We start from the raw sequence: 19,810 nt of genomic DNA on the forward strand, positions 1-19,810 counted from the left end.
CTTCCCACTTACAGACGCAGAACCTGAGACGCGGGAGGGCAGTGATCCACCTCGCCTGACGTAATAAGCTAGAACCCAAATCCGTGTCCCCTGACACTAAAATGATATCTCCTTTCAAAGTGTTACAGATTTATTTACTGTGAACTCAGTCTGATTATCTGTAGATGGGGAAGAAAAACCTAATAGTTCTCCTAAGTAAGTTAAGAAAATTAATGTGATAATTAAGAGTAAATTCTCCCTTGGGTGTAGGAGAGATTCTTTGAGATATGCCTTAACTCCTTTAGGCAACTAGGGACTCAGCAGTTAGATCATGGTGTCAGGGCACCAATAATGACCTTATGGATGAGAGAGATGACCCCCCACCGGCCCAGAGTCTAACATGTTTAGGCACCTTGCCGCCGCTGCCCTGTTTCAGCAGAGCGCTTTGAACTCCCTTGAACAAAGACACAGTTATGCTATGCAGAATCTTCCCAGTAAGGGTGGGCCCAGATGTCATTTCCCAGTGAATGGACAAGCAGCAAACCACAAAGCCTGTTCTCTTTCTTTCCTAGAGTGACCCTGGGGTCTTCTTTGTGTTTGCTTTGTGACGTTGATTGACATATGTGCACTTTGGGACACCGGAGGTGTCCTTCCCGCTGCAGACTGAGAGGGAGCCTCCCCTGGTGTTGCAAGAAGGAGGCTGAATGAGGCAGAGACGGTGAGTGGGGCTCGGGCCTGGGGCTCGTCCCGGAGGGTGAGGGCGGGGAAGTCCCTGACTCTTGCTCCATTGGTGAGAGGAGGTTCTTTGCCTGGACCCCAGAATCTTCTGGCAGGGGGAGTTCTTTCTCCCCAGAGTCGGCCACAGAGCCAGACCTCTAGGCCCTCCTTTGCAAGGATGCTGGCACTGGGAGAGCGTTTGCCCCTCCCCCTCCCCCAAAGATGCTGTCAGCTGGCTGAGCCTTGCCCCTGTCACCACGGTTCCCCTTAGTGGAGAACTCTGGAAGCAGCTTTGTTTGTAACCAGCATCCCCCCTTAGCCTGGCCTCCACGACCAGAGCCTCCTGAGTAACAGTCCTGGACTCCTGGAGGCAGTCTGAGGACCCCTCCTCCAGGCGGGGTGCTGGGCCCTGGCAGATGGACAGCTGTCTGGGAGCAGTAAGGGGCCGAGGCCGACATCACTGAAGCCACACTCCATGTCCAGGGTTTGCATTGTTCCATCTGGGTTAGAATTCCCTGCTGCTGCCAGCATCTCCCGTTTTAATATCAAGCCAGGGGAGGACATGCAAGAAGTGAGGGCTACGGTTTCAACCAAGAAGTAACTGACAGTGGACCCCCACACTCACAGCCTGGAGGCTGCAGGTGGGGGAGTCTTCCTGGGCGCCTGAACAGAGAAGGGTGTTCCTCTTCTTGACTTTGGGCCTCATTGCCATTTGTCTTTCTGGCTCCAGCTCCCCTTCCAGATGTCTTCTTTTCTCCCAGAGAGAGTTGGAGATGGGGCTGGGAGGCCGTGGGCAGGAGGCGGGTGGCAAGGTGGGAGCACACGTGTGAATGACATGGGTGTGGGATCCGGACAGAATCCCGCTCTGCTTGCTTTGTGACCACAGGAAAATTTCTAATCACTCCCAGGCCTGAGCTTGCTGGTCTATACAATGGGATATTATTAATAATGAACATCTTGTTGTAAAGATTAAATCAAAGTTTAAACATATAAAGAGCCTTGCACAACGCCTAGCATATAGCAGGTGTTCGGTAAATGAAGGTTATTATTATTTATCATACAACAGCAGCTCAGATGTACTTGTCTATTAAGGTGGCTTCTGTGAGGGCCCATTAGGGCTGCAGCGTGCTTAGAACAGGCTGTAGGGACCACCTGGGGACCCCACCTGACCACCCGGCTTTTTCACCGGATGTTGTTACTGAACGTGGAGCTTGAATATACCGGCTGGCAGTGGTGGGGAGGGGCCCCATTCTTTTGTTATAGTGTATTTGGAGGACTCTGGCTGCAAAAGTGGTATGCCAGGTTATTTTAATGAACATGTAAAGATATGCAGAACGATGTGGGAACAGATCCCCTGTTTGTGACAGAACTGGGAGTTAGTCCAGCTTTGTGTCACCATGTCCCCTCTCCTGGCACTTTTTCATGTGCCCTCCCCACTTCCTATCCCTGTTCCCCCCAGACCATCTTCACAGCCCTCCCTGGGCACAAACACTCTGGCTGCCTAAGGAGCCCAGGAGACCTTCCCCCCACAGCACACCTGTGGGCAGCTGGAGTCACGTTAGGTGTCCCGCCTGACGCAGAGCACACTCTGGGCATGTGAAGCTAATCAGGAAACCCCGGTGTTGGTTCAGAGCCTCAGTTCTGCCGCGTGTCCATTTATATTGTGCCATTTCACTTTGCTGACCCTGCTGTGCCGGGAGCAAGGCTGGCACCATCGCTCCTGCTGGACTGGTGAATGAACTGAGGCCCAAAAAGTTATTTCTCCAAGATTCACAGAATTAACTAGCAACAGAGGCTGCGCTACACTCAGACGCATGAGTGGTGGGTTGTTTTCCCTGCCCTGACGACACTGCCCCCGTGGGGTGGAGGCACCCACACATTGCAAGAGGCTTTAAAAAGGAGCGCAGAGAATGCCCGAGAGCAGGGACATGCAGCTTTTGAGGGGACAGTAAGTTCTGAGAGAAGGGGAGCTGATCCAGGTTTCTTTGGAGGATCATAATCATCATCATAATAATCAACATTTTGGCCACGCCCCCCACACCAGGCCACATGCTCTGTACTCAACCTGCACTTTCCTTTTAGTCCTCCTCACAGCAGCCCCGTGAGAGAGGGCCCGTGATTGCCCACGTTTTCCTGGTGACGGAAGTACAGAAAGACTGGGAACGTGCTCTCAGCTCCCTGTCTAAGCCGGTGCAGCACCTGAATTCAAGTCTCACAGCCCCGCACTGGGAGCCGCGCCACTGACTGCTGACCACTGACCGTTTGGGTTCTGGCCGCAGTGTATTTTCAAGTGGCTTGTTTCAAGTCTCCCTGGAACCCCTGTATAACTTTTCTGAGCAAGCCTCTACCGGCTTCCAGGTGGGAATCCGATTTTGCCTCTCCATTTAGGAAGCCTCATAAAAGCAAGTCCTCCATTTAGTGGTCCTCCTTCCCTCTGGCTCTTGTCCTTTTGTTCTGAGGCCACTGCCATCTGGAGCTGCCCCAGGCATCTGCTTGGGGGCACACTCCTCCACCCCTACCCCCAGCTCCAGAGAAGCACCTTCCTGCGCTCACAGCAGTCTCTCCCCTCCTCCTCTCCCCACCCCCAGTGCTTCAGCACCTGGTCCTCACCAAGTGGACACCTGCCCTCTGGCATATTGGGAAGCTGGGGACCAGCTTCCCCAGGCCTTCAATTTCCCAAGTGGATCCATCTGGTTAATTGCACTCACGCTCCTAAGCCCCCCTGCCTGCTGGGGAGAATATAGGCCTCTCTCCTTCAGAAACATTACAACAGGCCATCGCAGGCAGCATGGGCTCAGGACACAGAGCCATGGGGTGGTGAGGGGACAGGCCCATGGAGCTGCATTAGGAATGGTCTGTATTGCTTCCCACCCCCTGCCCACGGCCGATTCCAGGCCGCTGAGGCAGCACCCGTGCTTGGCCCCTTTCTGGGAGCGCTGAGATCTGCAGGACTAGGTGAGGGGGTGTGGGTGGCAGCCATGAAATCTGTTCCCCTTAGTAGCTGGTGTTATCACCTTGTTTCTGCTAAAGTGATTCACTGCTCTCAGCCTTTCCTGCTGCCTGATAAACCCACCTTGTTACTGGAGGCTGGGCTGCTGGGTTTGAAATGGCATGTCACAACTCAGAGTTTGGGTTTCTCATGAGAGGACCACGGACCATAGCAAAGGGAGGCCTTCTGCATGCTTGCTCAGGGCACACATCACAAAGCTGTCTTCGGCACCACTGGAGCCGGCAGTGTCTGGTGTAAGTATCGGAGTTGCCTGCGCTTTGCACCAGACTCCTAGACAAGTGGTACATACAATGCAGGAAACAGCCCTCCCCTGTCTGTCCCACCTCCCCTCCTCCAGGCTCCTGTGTTTTCACATCTCCTCCAGCCTCTAGCAGCCTGCCAGGATGGCAGTTGGGTCCAGACTGATGTCTGTGTTGGATGTAAATGCACAGGGCTGGAGGGAGGAGAGGAGGAACAGATGCTGCTCCCTCCCGCTGTCTTCGTCCCTTCCTCCCTGGGCCCCCTTATCATGTCAGAAAGGAATTTAAAAATGCAACCGGGGATTTGCTATCCTGGAACCATCAGCAGCTAAACCAATATTGCCAGCAGGATAGAAGTGACCTCTGAAGAGCTGAGCCAGCTACCTCTCTGGGGCCTGCTCCACCCAAGTGCATTTGCTGTCATAGGTCATGGGCATTGGTGGAAGAAGCTGGCATAAAGAAGGCATAGGGTCTTCAGGAGTGTAAAGGGCTTTGGTTAAGGAGACCCTGGCAAAAGCAGGGGAGAGGGGAGCCCACCACCACTTTGGCTGGTCTGGGGTCTTGCAGGAGCCTCCCTTTCTCTCTGGTGCCTCTGCGGACAACCGTACATTGGCTCTGAGAGTAAATAATAACTCCTGGGTCACAGAGCCAGCATGCGGTTATTAGCACAGACATTGTGTACTTTGTAGATATACAAAGTAGTTTTGTAGATTTGAAAGGCAAGCTTGTCCGAAGCCATTTAGCAAAGCAATATAGCAGCTGCAACTTGGGGGAAAGAAGGGACCAGTGGTTTCTGAATGCCAAGTTTCTGTCAGGTCTTGGGTTAGATAATTTTACATATCTATTAACATAAATATAGAAATACACACACACACACACACACACACACACACACACATACACACACCCCCATCCATTAAAACAAATTAACTCAAAAAAACAAATAAAATGAGTTAACACATTTAATCTGTTTAATTAATAATCATCACAAGATTACAATAAGTATCCATTCTGCTCAAAGACCAGAAACCGAGGCTCTAAGAGAGTAAACAGATTGCTGAAGACCACATGGCAGGCAAGTGGCTGAGGCGGGACTGAAACTCGGGCGTGTGGCTCTGTGTCTGTGCCCTGTACGTGTTCCGGGAAGATTGTGAGTCACTTCCCCATGACATGCCATCTCTGAATCCACATAGATGTGTTTCCCCCGGCCTGTGCGGTTTCCTGGCTAAGTTTTTTTTCACGTCTATTAAGCCCAATCATGTTCTGCTTTTTGGTGGCATTTGCTCCCATGAAGGACACAGAAAAAAGGTGGAAGACACTCACTTTCAGGAAGCTCATAGTCTGGTTAAGGGGTAAAGGTCATCTCTCTTTCCCCCAACCCAAGTTCTCCTGTCCTCATGCCCCTTATTTTTGTCCTGTGTTAGCTCAGTGTATGGTTTTCAAATGGCTTTACAGCCTTACTCTGTTGAAATCAGGCTGGGATCCCACAAATAGAGGTTGGAGTGAGCAGCTTAACATGAGGGACATCGTGAGCAGATGGACAGTGACCTAGTCTCTAAGTGGACATCCCATTCAGGGAGCCTGGGAGCCCGCTGGGCAGCGCCCGGGGCCAGGAGGCTGCGTCTGAAAGGAAGATGGCTGGGATTTGCACCGGTGTCTTCAGGAAAGATGCCGAGGGGCAGAGATGGCGCTTGCAGGCTGTTCCTTCTGCAGCATTCCGAAACGTACAGCTCGCCCCTCTCTCAAGGTGGTGTATAAGAACTTAGCCCTGGGTCTTTTCTTTTTAAATCCATATTTAATATATTAAAGTTACAAACCCCAAAACATTTTCATTCCAACTGACAGATTTTTTTAAATTCTCTTCATAAATCTCAAATCTTAACAAGCATGTGTTTGATTCCATTAATAAACTCAGTTCATGAATTGCTTTGAACATTTGAAACTGCATTTATAAACTTAATCATCCACTTTGCTTTTCTTTCTGAGAACATTTCATTACATACACGGGGGACGGCTCTGTCCTTCTTGGCTGCTCAGCGGCCTCATGGCCACCAGGGTGTCGCTCAGCTTCTCTCTCTTCCTTTTGGTAGGGATGTGTGTCCACACCCTTCCCATCATTTTTCCTTTATCCTTTTAGTTTTCAGTTACAGTTGAGATCCTCGCCCTTTTCTTGATGGACCTCAGGCCCCACTTGGAGGCCTGGGGCATCTGTGTGGCGCGCACCCCTCGGATCGTGTCCACACGAACTTGGCGTCCTTGGGGAGGCACCTGTGGCGGATGCTCCTGGGGTGCTTGTGTCCTTGGCCATCTTGTGGCCCGTGCAGAGGCCCATGACCATGGGCTGGCTCAGGCCACGGCTGCTGCTCTCGAATGGCTATCACAATGGACTTTCTTCCTTTCCTTTTTGAAATATTACAGTTTTATAACAAAGTCTTCCCAGTGCTAACGTAATTCTTTTTTCTTGTTAATATTTTAAGCAATAGCTTTATTGAGGTATGATTCACATACCATACAATTCACCTATTCCAGGCAAACAACTCAATGATTTCTGATTTATTCACAGAGCTGGGCACCCATCATTACAATTTTAGAACATTTTCTTCACCTTCTCCCCTCAAAAACCCCACACCCATTAGCAGCCACGCCCCTTCCCCCCACGCTGGTCTTCCTGTCACCCTGTCCCTCATATTTCACATGAATGGGGTCATCCCATATGTGGTCCTTTGTGTCTGGCTTCTTTCACTCAGCATGATGTTTTTGAGGTTCATTCGTATTATAGCAGATGTCAGCAGTTCATTCTTTTTATGGCTGAATAGCATCCCAGTGCACAGGTACACCCCATTGCATTTCTCCATGCGTTGGCCGATGGGTGTACAGTGGTCTCACCTTTTTGGCTGTCACGAGCACTCGTGTGCACATTTTTCTGTGGACATGCGGCTCCGGTTCTATCGGGCGCATGCGCAAGAGTGGAATTAGTGGGCTGCACGGTCACTGTCTCACTGCTGAGGAGTCCTCAGTCTTTTCATACTGAACCCACGCCTCCCTTTCTGGCCTTCTGCCTTCATTCTCCACTTTCTCTCCCCCCGGGGTCCCCTTCTTACCCTGCCCAAACCTTGGGTCCCGCCCCTGGAGACTTGTCACACAGAATTATGATCACTTCCCCCTCCAGCCCCTCTGAGCCATTTCCCTTTAATGACAGGCCCTGGGGAAACAGCTGCTACTCTCCCGGGTGTCTCTTCCACCCGACTGAAGAGGGGGTGGGGAAGTTGACACCCCTCTCTCTCCAGCTGTGAAGAAAGATGTGTGTCTAATTGCTGTGAAACTTTCTCCCTGAGGGAGGAAGCCTGGAAGCCCAGACAGAGAGAAGCTGGCTTCCTGAGTTGTGGAGAGGTGGGGCTCCTCCCTTCCCGGAGGGCAGAATCCCCTGAAAGTGGGGCGGTTTCCTGCTCCTCTTCTCAGGCCTTGGTTTTCTCCCTGTAGGAGCTGTCCACATACCCTGCGTGTTAACTGCTGTTTCCTTTCCAACCATCTTTACCTGCTCATCTTTATTAGGAACGAGACTGGTGAAAACTCCGTTAATCACGAGCGGGACCAGTCAGCGGGACCTAAGTAGTAGAAATTCACAGATGTGCACTGATTCACTTATTCACAGACATGCCAGCCCCTGCCTGCACAGCGTGTAGGTCAGCCGTCGGCAGCTACACTGACTGCGTTTGACAGTCCTTTCATTCCACGTCTGTTCCCTCGTCCTGCCCCGCGGAGGGTGACTGGATAGGCAGTAATAATGAGCAGATGCGCAGCCCCAAAGAACTTGAGAAACCTGGCTGGATTGCAGCACCACAACGTCCTTCCCAAGGTGCCCAGCTACCGCGGGCCTGTACGGCGGGCTGTCAGCAGGGCCGGGCTGTGGACCAGGCCACCTGTACACTTTAAGCTTCCTCTCTGTGCCAGGATACGATGTGCCAGGCCCAGTTGGCCTGGGTTCAAAGAGACAGTGCAGCAGCCCATTTCCTCATATATCAGGGTACATGTTCAAGGATGTGCGTTGCAGTGTTATAGAAACAGGGAAAACAAAGAAGACAGCCTATAGTCCGCTCCAAGGAGGCGGTTAAAAGCTCTGTGGCAGCCCCACAGGATGCAGTCGTGAGAAAGAATGCAGCATGTCTCTGCAGCCAAGGCCTGTGCCTTAATGTCTCCATCAGTCCTGTGGAGGCAGCAAGATGCATGCCCCTCCCGCCCTTGAAGTGGCTGCAGTTTCTCCTCGGGTGCATCCTTCCTGGGGGCCTCAGCCCGCCTGGTGTCATGAATGCCGGGGTGTCCTGTGAGTGCTCTGTGCCCCTGGGGAGCCTTGTGTGGACACTAGATACTCTCGGTGATCATCTTGATGGAAAGGTCTCTTCCCCTTTCTTCTTTCCCGCTCCTTCCCTCCCTTGCCCCCAATTTAATAGCCAAGCCACTCAGGTTTCAACCTATAGATTAGTTCTGGGTGTTGAGCAGGAAACAGCTGTTTTCAGCCAAATCACTAATCCTAAACCCAGGTATCCCCCTCCACCTCCTCCCCAGGTGGGAATCAGGGCCATCTGATACCATTGTTCTCCCCGCACATCCACTCCCCACCACACACACACACACACACACACACACTCACACTCACACACTCCTGAGAGCCTGTGGCCTCCTCAAACTCAGCTGAGACAAGGAGAGGAGGAGCAAGGCCTGCAGGGAGCCCCTGCCACCACCGCCACCACTAAGCAGATCGCTCTCAGTGGTTAAACACACAGCCCCTCACTCCTCCCAGATCTCTCCCCATGACAGTGAAAGGGAGCCAAGCCTGAATGAAACACAGCCACGGAGCAGATGGAGCCCACCTCCTTCCAACCCCAAGAAGGAAGGAGGGGGAAGGGGGAGTTGAACCCCCTATACGAGGTTTCCTTGGGTATTGAAAAATCCCAGAAGACAACGGGTTCCGCCCAACACAGGCGAGGAAGCCGGGTCTCTCTCCTGGGCATGGGGAGAGGCAGAGATCTAGAAGCAGGCTGGTGAGTGCTTTCTTAGGCTGTTAAGTCCTTGTGCCCTGGAGGCTCTTCCAGTGTTATTCCACAGCCCTTCAAAAGCAGAAGTGGGAGGGTTACAGAGGCGAACATCCTTTCCTAGAGATGCTGAGACATGGGCCACTTCGTGGGGGTGAAGGGAAGACTGGGGAAATGTAACTCTTTGGCAGGTGCTCTCTGAAGGGGAAGCCAGGGAGCTCCTTGCTGTTTCTCCTTCTCATTTTACCTTCGTCCAGAGTCCCCTCTGTCTTTCTCCTTCCTTGGTGCTGTCTCTTTGGGATAGGCTATTGATCTTCATTTGGGGGGGGGGGTATTGCAGGTTTCCTGGGAAATCCCCAGCCCCCTGGCCTTCAGAAGCCTGTGAGTGGAGGGGGTACAGGGGGCTCGGGTCGGCATCTGTTGCATCGATCCTTCATTGGCATGAGTGACTGGAGGGAGGTGGCAGGGGTGTCAGAGGGCTGGAGGGGGGCGGGGAAGGCCCCCATAGTGTCCAGTTCTGGAACAGTCCCTCTTCTGAAAGTGGACTTCAGAACCCAGGGCAGCTCACGAGGCCCTCGGGATGAGGGGGAGGGGAGGCTGGGAACGGAGTTGATGGCAGGTGTGGGGCTAATGCTTGGAGCCGCTGAATCCCTGGATTCTGAGAATCTGCGTGCAGGACGGAGAAGGCTGGGTGGCCCTAGCTGAGGTGAGACGGGAAGGTCTGAGAGGGAGTGAAGGAAAGATTTCAGAAAAAAAGGAAGCGGGCCTGCTGAGCAGGGACACGCTCTGTGGCAGGATGCTGACCAGATACCGTAAGTTTAGGTTGTTACCGGTATTCTTTATCAGTCAGGCTGATGCTGTAACAACAGTTTTGTTGAACGGGATATTAACCAAGGATTTATAATATGCTCATTTGTTCATAGGATAAATATCTCCTAGTAATAGGAAGTCTTTGATAAGACAGCTGTTCACTCATCCCACAAATGTTTATTATACTTTCTCACTACAGAGAGAGACAAGACAGGGACTCTGAGCTCCAGAAGTTCAGAGTGTGAGGCAGGAGACAGACGTGAGAACAACTAACCCCACAGGAAGGACAAATGACCGCTGGACAGAGCGCGTGACCTGCTGGGCCCGTGAGGGAGATTGCAGCCTCCTCTCAGTGGGAAATCAGGGATGGCGACCGGGGGGTTGCTGCCACTCAGGGTCTCGGCGAGGACACAATTTGCACTGTGGAGAAGGGACCACATTTTTGTCCTAGGCAGAGCAGGAGCAAAGGGGAGATGGCCTGTTTGGGGAGGGGCGTGAGGCGGGAGCACGGTCTGGTGCTGTGCTGTGCAGAAACTGTCCCTCCCGCACAGTAGGCCAGCACCTTTCCTGCCAAGGCGAATGTGATAGGGTATGGCCACACACAGCCCATACTGAACTTTTCTTCAAGAAAGAAATGAAAAGCGAGGGAGAACATGATTGTTGTGGTAACCTGAGCCACTCTGGTATCCATTTATGTATAAATCATCTGCAACTGTTAATTGGTTTGTATTGGGAACACTACTTGAGGGCCGGCCTGCCTGTCTGCCCACAGCGGGTGCGTCTGAGCTCCTCAGCCCTGCCCACCTGCCCTTCCCCTCCCCTCAGCTCGTGCGCCTCTCTTTCCTCCTTTGTTTCAGCTCCTCTCTCCAACTTCTGAAGAGGTGGCTTCCGGGCAGCTATAATGATCATAAGGTCTGCTGTGTTTTTTGTGTTTTGTTTTTGTCTTGCAGAATGGCTGTTTTGTGTTGGCTCTGTTGGGCTTTCATTATCTCTCTTTGCCCCCACCATATCCCATGGCATGATGGGTGACTGTGTTCCCTACTTGGTTCTTGCAGTACTATTTCAGTCATCTGATGGTTTATTCTAAGAACTAATTGCTGGCGTGTGGCTTTGTAGCATTCGTGTGGTGGTGTGTCCTTAGGCATTACTTCAGGAGCACAGCCTCGCAGCATCTGCAGAACTGTTTTGCTTGTGGCTCTGAGCGTTTCAAACCGAACACATTCAGTTCCAAGGTTATGACGTCCCTGCACCCCAACCCCCACCAGATTTAGTCTCCTTCTGTATTTTTATGCCAGTTATTAGCATCATCCTAATTCACTTTCCCAACCTAGAAATTTTGACGCCATCTTTCTCATTGGCCACTGCTAGACAGTCATCAGATCCTGCTGACGCCAGCCCAGAAACTACCCCCAAATCGCAGGGTGGCCTTGGAGACTGTTGAGCCATCCATCGGTCTCACACACTCTCTCACACCCTGTGCAAGGGCATCTGTGGACCTGGACTCTGGGAGACAGAGAGTGGAGTAGCAGTGAGAGGAGACATGGTCTCGCCTGCCCTTCACTCCCAGAGCAGGGGGATGCTGTAGGGCAGTGAGCGGCCTGCGGCTAAGCCCCAGACCAGCCACCTGCTGGGCAGATCCCAGGCCTGCTCTTGGACTTCGGTTTACCCATGATTCAGAGCAGACATAGAGGTCTGCGTGTACCAGAGCCACTCGGGCTCGTCAGGAAGGGGTACAATCAGGACAGTGAAACGCTGACATTGGTATCATGCTTCGTGTTCCTGTGCACTGTGCATTTGGTCTCGTGACCACCCTCTGAAGCAGGCAAAACAAATATTTATTTTCATTTTAGGGATTTTAAAAAATAGGCTTGGGAATCAAGTAATTTACAGAACTTGAGTGGCAGGATTGAGATATTTGCTTGGATCTTCCATTCTGTAGTTCCTCCCTGCCAGGGACCGCACCCGGCACCAGGGACACGAGAATGGTCAGGGCCTGGTATGAGCCCCGAGGGCTCCACAGAGGGGGAAAGTTCAGGCCAGTGGTGAGCGAACTGAGTCGCTTCCAGACCACTGCCTGCTTGTAAGTCAAGTTTTAGTGGAACGTGTGCAGGCCCCCTTATTGTCCGTAGCTGCTCATTTACAATGGCCAGTTGTGACAGACATGTATGTCTCACGAGGCATATATATTTACTGCCTAGACCTTTACGTAAAAGGCCTCCAACCTTAGGTTAAGCGTGTGGTTTTACCGCAGTGCACTGGGTGCCCCAGGTTTGGAGGCAGGTTTAAGGAACAGTGGAGAAGGACTCTCAGCTCTGCTGGGGTAGGCACTGGGGGACCACAGGGCATGCTTCCTGAGCAGGGCACGTTCATGTCTGAACAGTGGGGTCTTGAGGACTGAGTGGGAATTAATTGCATGACAAGGAGAGAAGGCCTTTCCAGACACAGAGGATGGCACATGTAAAGAGTGGAGGTAGTAAGTGGAGTGGCTTGCTTAGAAAATGACATGTCACTCAATTAGGAAGCATTTGGTGTGTGTGTGGAGGAGGCGGCGGAGGGGGAGGGGGTGGCACATGGAAAGGCCTGCAGGAGCCCAATCTCAGCCTTGTGTGAGACACTGGGGAGCTTGGATTTGATCTTAGCAGATTGATGGGGTGATAATGAAAGAGTTTTCAGCAGGGCACTGACATGATCAGGTGGGGATTTAGAAAAATCACTGTAATAGCACCATGGAAAATGGATTGGAAGGAGCCCATAAGACGTGATACATATCAAAGGTGAGACGGGTGGGAATGTGGAGAGGGAGGGGGAATGAGAGACACTGGGAAGGAGACAGTCCAAGTGTCCTGGTGCCAGGGCATGAGAAGAGGTGGGATTTCAGGGAGATCCCTGTATCTGGCTTAAATGACTTGGGTGAGAACCACCAACAAGGATCAGAGGTGGGGAGTGGAGGTGGAGGGGCAGGACCTCTACAGAGACACTGAGAACAGCAGGCAGAACAAGAGGATCCAGCAGTGTGACTGGTGCTGCCATGGAGGCTGGCAGAGCCAGAGAGAAGAGGAGGCCCCCAAGCGCTGTTGCAGAGGCCAGGGAGGAGAGAATGGCAGGAGCGATGGATGGAGCAGTTACCAGTGGCTAATGCCGCGGAGAGTTCTGGCAGGACCAGAGCTAAGAGCACTGGGTGTGGCTGTGAGGAGGCCACTGGGAGGTCTGGGAGTGTGGCTGGGTAAGGAGTGAGTGGGACTAAATAAGTCAAGTCAGAAGCCTGGACCCCTCTTTGAAGAGCAAATTTTCATGGGATGGAGGGGGAAATTTCAGGTGTAATTAGGGAGGCTGTGGATACAGAGAACACTCTTTTTGTTTTGTTATGAGTGAAAGTTGAAGACATGTCTCTGCTGAGGCAGAAGCCAGTTGAGGAGAGTTTTCCAATTCAGGAGAGAGCAGATAGTTGACGGTCAAGGGCAGGTCTCTGTGGAGGGGTGGGGCTGGGCCAGGCAGGAGGAGGGAGGGACATGTTTTTTAATAGAGAAAATGGAAACAGTGGGAGGCTTATGTGTCCAACCAACACCCTGGGGGCATTTCTGATTCTGATAGTACTGTCAGATGCACATGATAGAACTTTGACTGGATTAAAAATCAAAGGGAACTTTTAATGTAAATGCATATGTAATTTAAAAGTCCACAAGTAGGGCTTGGTTCAGGGAAGGCTCTATCAGCAGTAACTCAGTGGCACACGGGATCTGGGCTTCCTCTGTCTCCTCTCTGCCTTCTGCAGCACTGGGTCATCCTCACATTGCACGGTCAACCCCACCTCCCACCATCCTCTCCCCTTATGGGAGGTCCTCACTGGGTCTTTTTCAGAAGAGGGGGGAACTTTCCCAGTGGTCTCAGCAAAAGTTTCCATGAAGCACGCTGCCTCATGCTGGATATCTATTCCTAAATCAACCATGGAGGTGAGAGGGTAGGGGATAGTAACTGGCTTAAACTAATCAGAGCCCAACCCTAGAACTAGGGTAGGGTCACTCTGAGAAAGGGGTAGAGATGAATTCTCCAAAGAAAAATATGAGTACTATTATTAATTGAATTGTATATTTGGAGCCTTTGACTGTATGTAGGGCCTTTATTTTTTTAAGTATATTTTATTGATTATGCTATTACAGGTGTCCCATGTTTTCTCCTCTTTATTCCCCTCTGCTCTGCACCCCACTTCCCACGAGCATTGCCCCCCCATTTAGTTCATGTCCATGGGTCATATATATAAGTTCTTTGGCTCCTACATTTCCTATACTATCCTTAACCTCTCCCTGTCTGTTTTCTACCTACCATTTATGCTTCTTATTCCCTGTACCTTTTCCACCATTCTCCCCCCTCCTTCTCCCCACTGATAACCCTCCCTGTGATCTCGTTTCTGTGAATCTGTTCCTGTTCTAGTTGTTTGCTTAATTTGTTTTTGTTTTTGTTTTTTAGGTTCAGTTGTTGATAGTTGTGAGTTTGTTGTCATTTTATTGTTCATATTTTTTATCTTCTTTTCTGAAGTTCCTTTAATATTTCATATAATAAGGGTGTGGTGATGATGAACTCCTTTAACTTGACCTTATCTGGGAAGCACTTTATCTGCCCTTTTATTATAAATGATCGTTTTGCTGGATAGAGTCATCTTGGATATAGGTTCTTGCCTTTCATGACTTGGAATACTTCTTTCCTGTCCCTTCTTGCCTGCAAGGTTTCTTTTGAGAAATCAGCTGATAGCCTTATGGGAACTCCTTTGTAGGTTACTGTCTCCTTTTCTCCTGCTGCTTTTAAAATTCACTCCTTCTCTTTAATCTTGGGTTATATAATTATAATGTGCCTTGGTTTGTGCTTTCTTGGGTCCAACTTCTTTGGGACTGCCTGGGCTTCCTGGACTTCCTGGAAGTCTATTTCCTTTGCCAGATTGGGGAAGTTCTCCTTCATTATTTGTTCAAACAAGTTTTCAATTTCTTGCTCTTCCTCTTCTCCTTCTGGCACCTCTATGATTCGGATGTTGGAATGTGTAACGTTGTCCTGGAGGTTCCTAATCCTCTCCTCATTTTTTTGAGTTCTTGTTTCTTCATTCTGTTCTGGTTGAATGTTTATTTCTTCCTTCTCCAAATCTTTGATTTGAGTCCCAGTTTCCTTCCTGTCACTGTTGGTTTCCTGTATATTTTTCTTTATTTCATTTTGCATAGCCTTCACTTCCTCCTCTATTTTGCAGCCATACTCAACCATTTCTGTGAGCATCCTGATTACCTGCAGAGTTGAAAACACTGTACCGCTGATAGGTTGGCTGTCTCTTCGTCGCTTAGTTCTATTTTTAGAGTTTTGATCTGTTCTTTCATCTGGGCCATATTTCTTTGTCTATTTATTCCTGCTACATTGTAAGGGGTGGAGCCTTAGGTATTTGCCAAGACGGGGGCAACCCATGTCGCTGCATTGTGGCACCGTATGTGGGGGAGGGGTCAGAGAGGGAACAATGCTGCCTTGCTCAGCTCTCGCCTAGTTTTTGGTCACTTTCCCCACTACCTATAAGCAAATTGAACCATTCTGGTGCTGATTCCCAGGTGAGTGGGCATGTCTATGTTCTAGGGCCCTGTGGGTCTCTCCAAGGAACTCTCCTATGAGACTGGCAGTTTTTCCCGCTGCCACAACCCCCACAGGTTTTTACAGCCAGAGGTTTTGAGGCTTTTTTTTCCCCCGTGCTGAAACCCTGGGTTGCACAGTCTGTCTCGCTCCCAGTTGTTGCTCCTGGTTTATCCACACGCAAATGTGGGACCACCAGCCGCCACCTTGCCATGCATTCTCTCCACCCCGGCTGCCCGTCTCCGCCCCTCCTACCAGTCTGCATAAATGTTTCTTCTTTAACTCCTTGGTTGTTGGACTTCCATACAGTTCAATTTTCTGGCAGTTCTGGCTGTTTTTTGTTTTTAAATTTGTTGTTGTCCTTCTTTTGGTTGTGTGAAGAGGCAAAATGTATTTACCTACACCTCCATCTTGGTCAGAAGGGATTCAGGTTAAATGAAGTCATAAGGGTGGACCCTCATCCAGTATGACTGGTGTCCTTATAAGAAGAGCCCAGAGTCTTTTCCCCACACCCTGCATTGCACGATTGCCATGGGGCTTAGGGTTCTGCATTGGAAAATTTAGACTGTTGCACAAGGGTTTTCAGTTCTTTGTTTTACTAATAAAATCCTTTCTTTAAAATAAAACTTTATGCAAAACCCCAATGTAAAAGCAGGGACTGTGGGGGGGCTCCACCTGCAGGGCCCCCCTGGCCACCATAGATGAGAATAAGTCTATCAAGACATGATCTGCTTGGGGAGGAAAGGTGGCTGATCTCTCAAAGGAGAAGGGCCAAGAGCTTTTTCTTCAGTGGGCTTTTATTGGGTTCATTTTGTTCAGGGAATATAGGTAAAGCTCATTAATCATTGTCAGGCAGTAAGGATCAAACAATAGATAACATACAAAGAACTCTGAGGGCCTATTTTGAGTCAGGGTCAGATAGCTAAAGGGCTACAAAACTTTGGGAAACAAACTCAATTCTTGCTTGAACCATTATCATTTAATTGAGAGCATTCTAAACAAAGCAGGTTTCACAGGATTTTACATATCCTTTCTTAGGCCATTTTGCCCCGGGGAACCCGCCCTTTCCAGCACAGGGCAGCACCGCCCTCTGTCATTGTTTCAGGCTTAAGTCAGGCAGGGGAGGTAAGGCAGCCAAGAGATTAGGAGACTTCTTACAGACAGAATGAGGACTCAGGCTTTGTCAAGCCAAGGAGTGAGGGTCCATCGCCCCCTTTCTCCATAGTCCCCCAAGTCCTTCCCTGTGGGCCTCCACATGATCGTGCCTGTCTTAGGTTATTCCCCCTTTGCGGAATCTAACCATCATTGGCTAACTGACCAAGCATTGGGGGCCAGGCAGGGTGAAGAAAAAGGAGCAGAGGCAGCGCCCCTGCCAGGGAGATAAGCTTTGTCACCTTACTGGCTTAGGGTCGGAAGGTTGCTCACTCAGCCTTAGCCATGGGGCAGTTACAGCTTCTGAAACCAGGCAGGGCGGTTCCCAAACAAGGGACTGTGAAGCTGCTCTGTCGAGAGTGGAGTGGAGGGGCCTGGGTCCCACTTGTACCTCCCTCCCAAATCCCCCATCCTCCCCTGGAGAAAGCCCCTGAGGCACTTCTCAGAACCAGTCTTCTCTGTACCTAATGTGAAAACCCAGCACTAAAAGATTCTTTTTTAAATTTTTTATTTATTGATTTTAGGTAGGGAAAGACTGATTTATTTTTCCACTTACTTATGCATTCATTGGTTGACTCTTGTATGTGCCCTCATTGGGGATCGAACCCACAACCTTGTATTCCAGCTTCATCCTCATCACCATAAACACTGTGTGGAATCCAGGGTGGCCAGGAGGCTGCTGCATTGAATGACTTCACTGAAATGGTGGTGACATTTCTGGGTTTAGAAGCTAAGGGTCTGGCTTCACCCCAGAGGCTGCAGAGCCTCCTATAGGGTCTGCCTGCTTCCACTGGTGCCTGGTGTCCCTGCCTACATCCCACCCTTCACAGAGCAGCCAGAGTGGTCTTTACAAACAGACCTCATTAGGTCACGCACTGCTTACAACCCTGCTTAGCATGTAATTAAAACTCTTTATGTTGGCCCTCAAAGCCCTCCATGAGTCTGCCCATGCCTCACTCTCTGATTGTGACTTGCTCCAGGAGGTCCTCCCCATGGGCTTCAAGCTCCACCCACACCGGCTTCCTTCAGTTCCTTGCTTGTTTCTGTCTGCTTCCTGTCACATGGCCTCTGCACGAACATTGGTCCCTGCCTGGCATGATTTTCTTACCCATCTTTACAATGGCTCCTTCCTTCCATTTAGGTCTTGGTCAGATGTCACTGGCTTACAGAGGCTTTTCCCCTAAAAAGCCTTGTGCTCTGCTCATTCCTCCTTTCCCCCAGCTCCTGGCAACCACTGGTCTTTTAGTGTCTCTATCATTTTTACCCTTCCAGAATGTCAGACAGTTGCAATCATACAGTATGTAGCCTTTTCAGATTTGCTTCCTTTGTTTGGTAATATTCATTTAAGGTTCCTCTTTGTCTTTCATGGCTTGATAGCTCATTTCTTTTTAGTGCTGCATAATAGCCCATTATGTGGATGTACCAAAGTTTATTTATTTATCCATTTGCCTACTGAAGTGCATCTCAGTAGCTTCCAAATTTTGGCAATTATGAATAAGGCTGCTGCCATAAACATCTGTGTTTAGGTAGATCCTATGTTCTTCACTGCACCTATTGCTACCTGATTTTTTTTTTTCATTCAGTGTTTTTTAAATTACATTTTATCAATTATGCTATTATAGTTGTCCCAATTTTTACCATTTTATCACCCTCCACCCAGCAACCCCAACTCCCTCAGGCAGTCCCTACACCATTGTACATCATTGTTCATGTCCATGGGACATGCGTGTAAGTTCTTTGGCTGCTCCATTCTCTATACCGTAGGAATAGCTATCCCAATGGCTATTCTGTAACTACCTATTTGTACTGCTTAATCCCCTCACCTCTCCACCCATTCTCCCACACCCTCCTCTCATCTGGCCACCATCAAAATGATCACCACATCCATGATTCTGTCTCTGTTCTTCTAGTTTGCTTAGTTTGTTTTTTAGATTCAATTGTTGATAGATATATATTTATTGCAATTTTATTGTTCATAGTTTTGATCTTCTTTTTCTTAAATAAATTTGTTTAACATTTCATGTGATAATGATTTGGTGATGATAAACTCCTTTAGTTTTTTCTTGTCTGGGAAGCGCTTTATCTGCCCTTCCATTCTAAATGATAGCTTTGCTGGATAGAGCAGTCTTGGCTGTAGGTCCCTGTTCTTCATGACTTTGAATATTTCTTGCCAATCCCTTCCAAAAGAATCTCTTGCCAATCCCTTGCCAAAAGAAAATAGCCTGCAAAGTTTCTTTTGAGAAATCAGCTGACAGTCTTATGGGAACTCCCTTGCAGGTAACTAACTTCTTTTCTCTTGCTGCTTTTAAGAGTCTTTATCTTTAACCTTTGGCAATTTTAATTATGATGTGTCTTAGAGTGGATCTCTTTGCATCCATCTTGTTTGGGACTCTCTGTGCTTCCTGACTTGCATGTCTATTTCCTTCACCAAATTAGGGAAGTTTTCTTTTCATTATTTTTTCAAATAGATTTCCAACTTCTTGCTCTTTCTCTTCTCCTTCTGGCACCCTTATTATGCGAATATTGGAATGCTTGAAGTTGTCCCAGAGACTGCTTACATTATCCTCATTTTTTTTTTAATTCTTTTTTCTTGTTTTGAGTGGTTGTTTTTTGCTTCCTTGTGTTCCAAATCATTGATTTAATTCTTGGCTTCATCCACTCTATTGTTGTTTCTCTGTAAATTGTTCTTGATTTCCATTAGTGTATCCTTCATTTCTTATTAGATCTTTTTATGCTGTTGAGGTCTTCACTGAGTTCCTTGAGCACCCTTATAACCAGTGTTTTGAACTCTGCATCTGATAGTTTGTTTATCTCCATTTTGTTTAGCTCTTTTACTGGAGTTTTGATCTGTTCTTTCATTTGGACCATGTTTCTTTGTTTCCTCATTTTGGCAGCCCCCCTGTGTTTGTTTCTAGGTATTAGGAAGAGGTGACATGACTCCCTGTCTTGGTAGAGTGGCCTAATGTATTAGGTGTCCTGCAGGGTCCAGTGGTACAGTCCTCCCTATCACCCAAGCTGGGTACTTGAGGTGTCTCCTTCATGTGTGCGTAGTTCACCCTCCCCTTGTAGTTGAGCCTTGGTTGCTGTTGGTAGGTCAGTGGGAGGGATTTATCCAGGCCAGTCAGCTGCACAGACTGGCTGTGACCACTGACTACCAACCTCTGCCCTCCATGGAAGATCATCTGTGCAGGGCCAGGGTGGTGGTGCTCCAACATGATCTGTAGTTGTCCACTGGGTGCACTGGCCCTGGGGTTTCTTGGCTGATGCAGGCCAAGGCC

General features: G+C 49.5%; 1 protein-coding gene across 10 annotated transcripts in view; it reads left to right on the forward strand.

Moving 5' to 3' along the window:
- Positions 1-19,810, forward strand: part of NFASC (neurofascin) — a 195,593-nt gene that overhangs the window by 88,321 nt on the left and 87,462 nt on the right. For all 10 annotated transcript variants that reach the window (XM_036015545.1, XM_036015546.1, XM_036015547.1 and 7 more), the window contains exon 2: positions 552-697. The gene's annotated coding sequence lies outside the window, so the exon portion shown is untranslated. The remainder of the gene's footprint in view (positions 1-551; positions 698-19,810) is intronic.

This window comes from Phyllostomus discolor, chromosome 14 (genome assembly GCF_004126475.2).
Source record: "Phyllostomus discolor isolate MPI-MPIP mPhyDis1 chromosome 14, mPhyDis1.pri.v3, whole genome shotgun sequence".
Lineage (NCBI taxonomy): Eukaryota > Metazoa > Chordata > Mammalia > Chiroptera > Phyllostomidae > Phyllostomus > Phyllostomus discolor.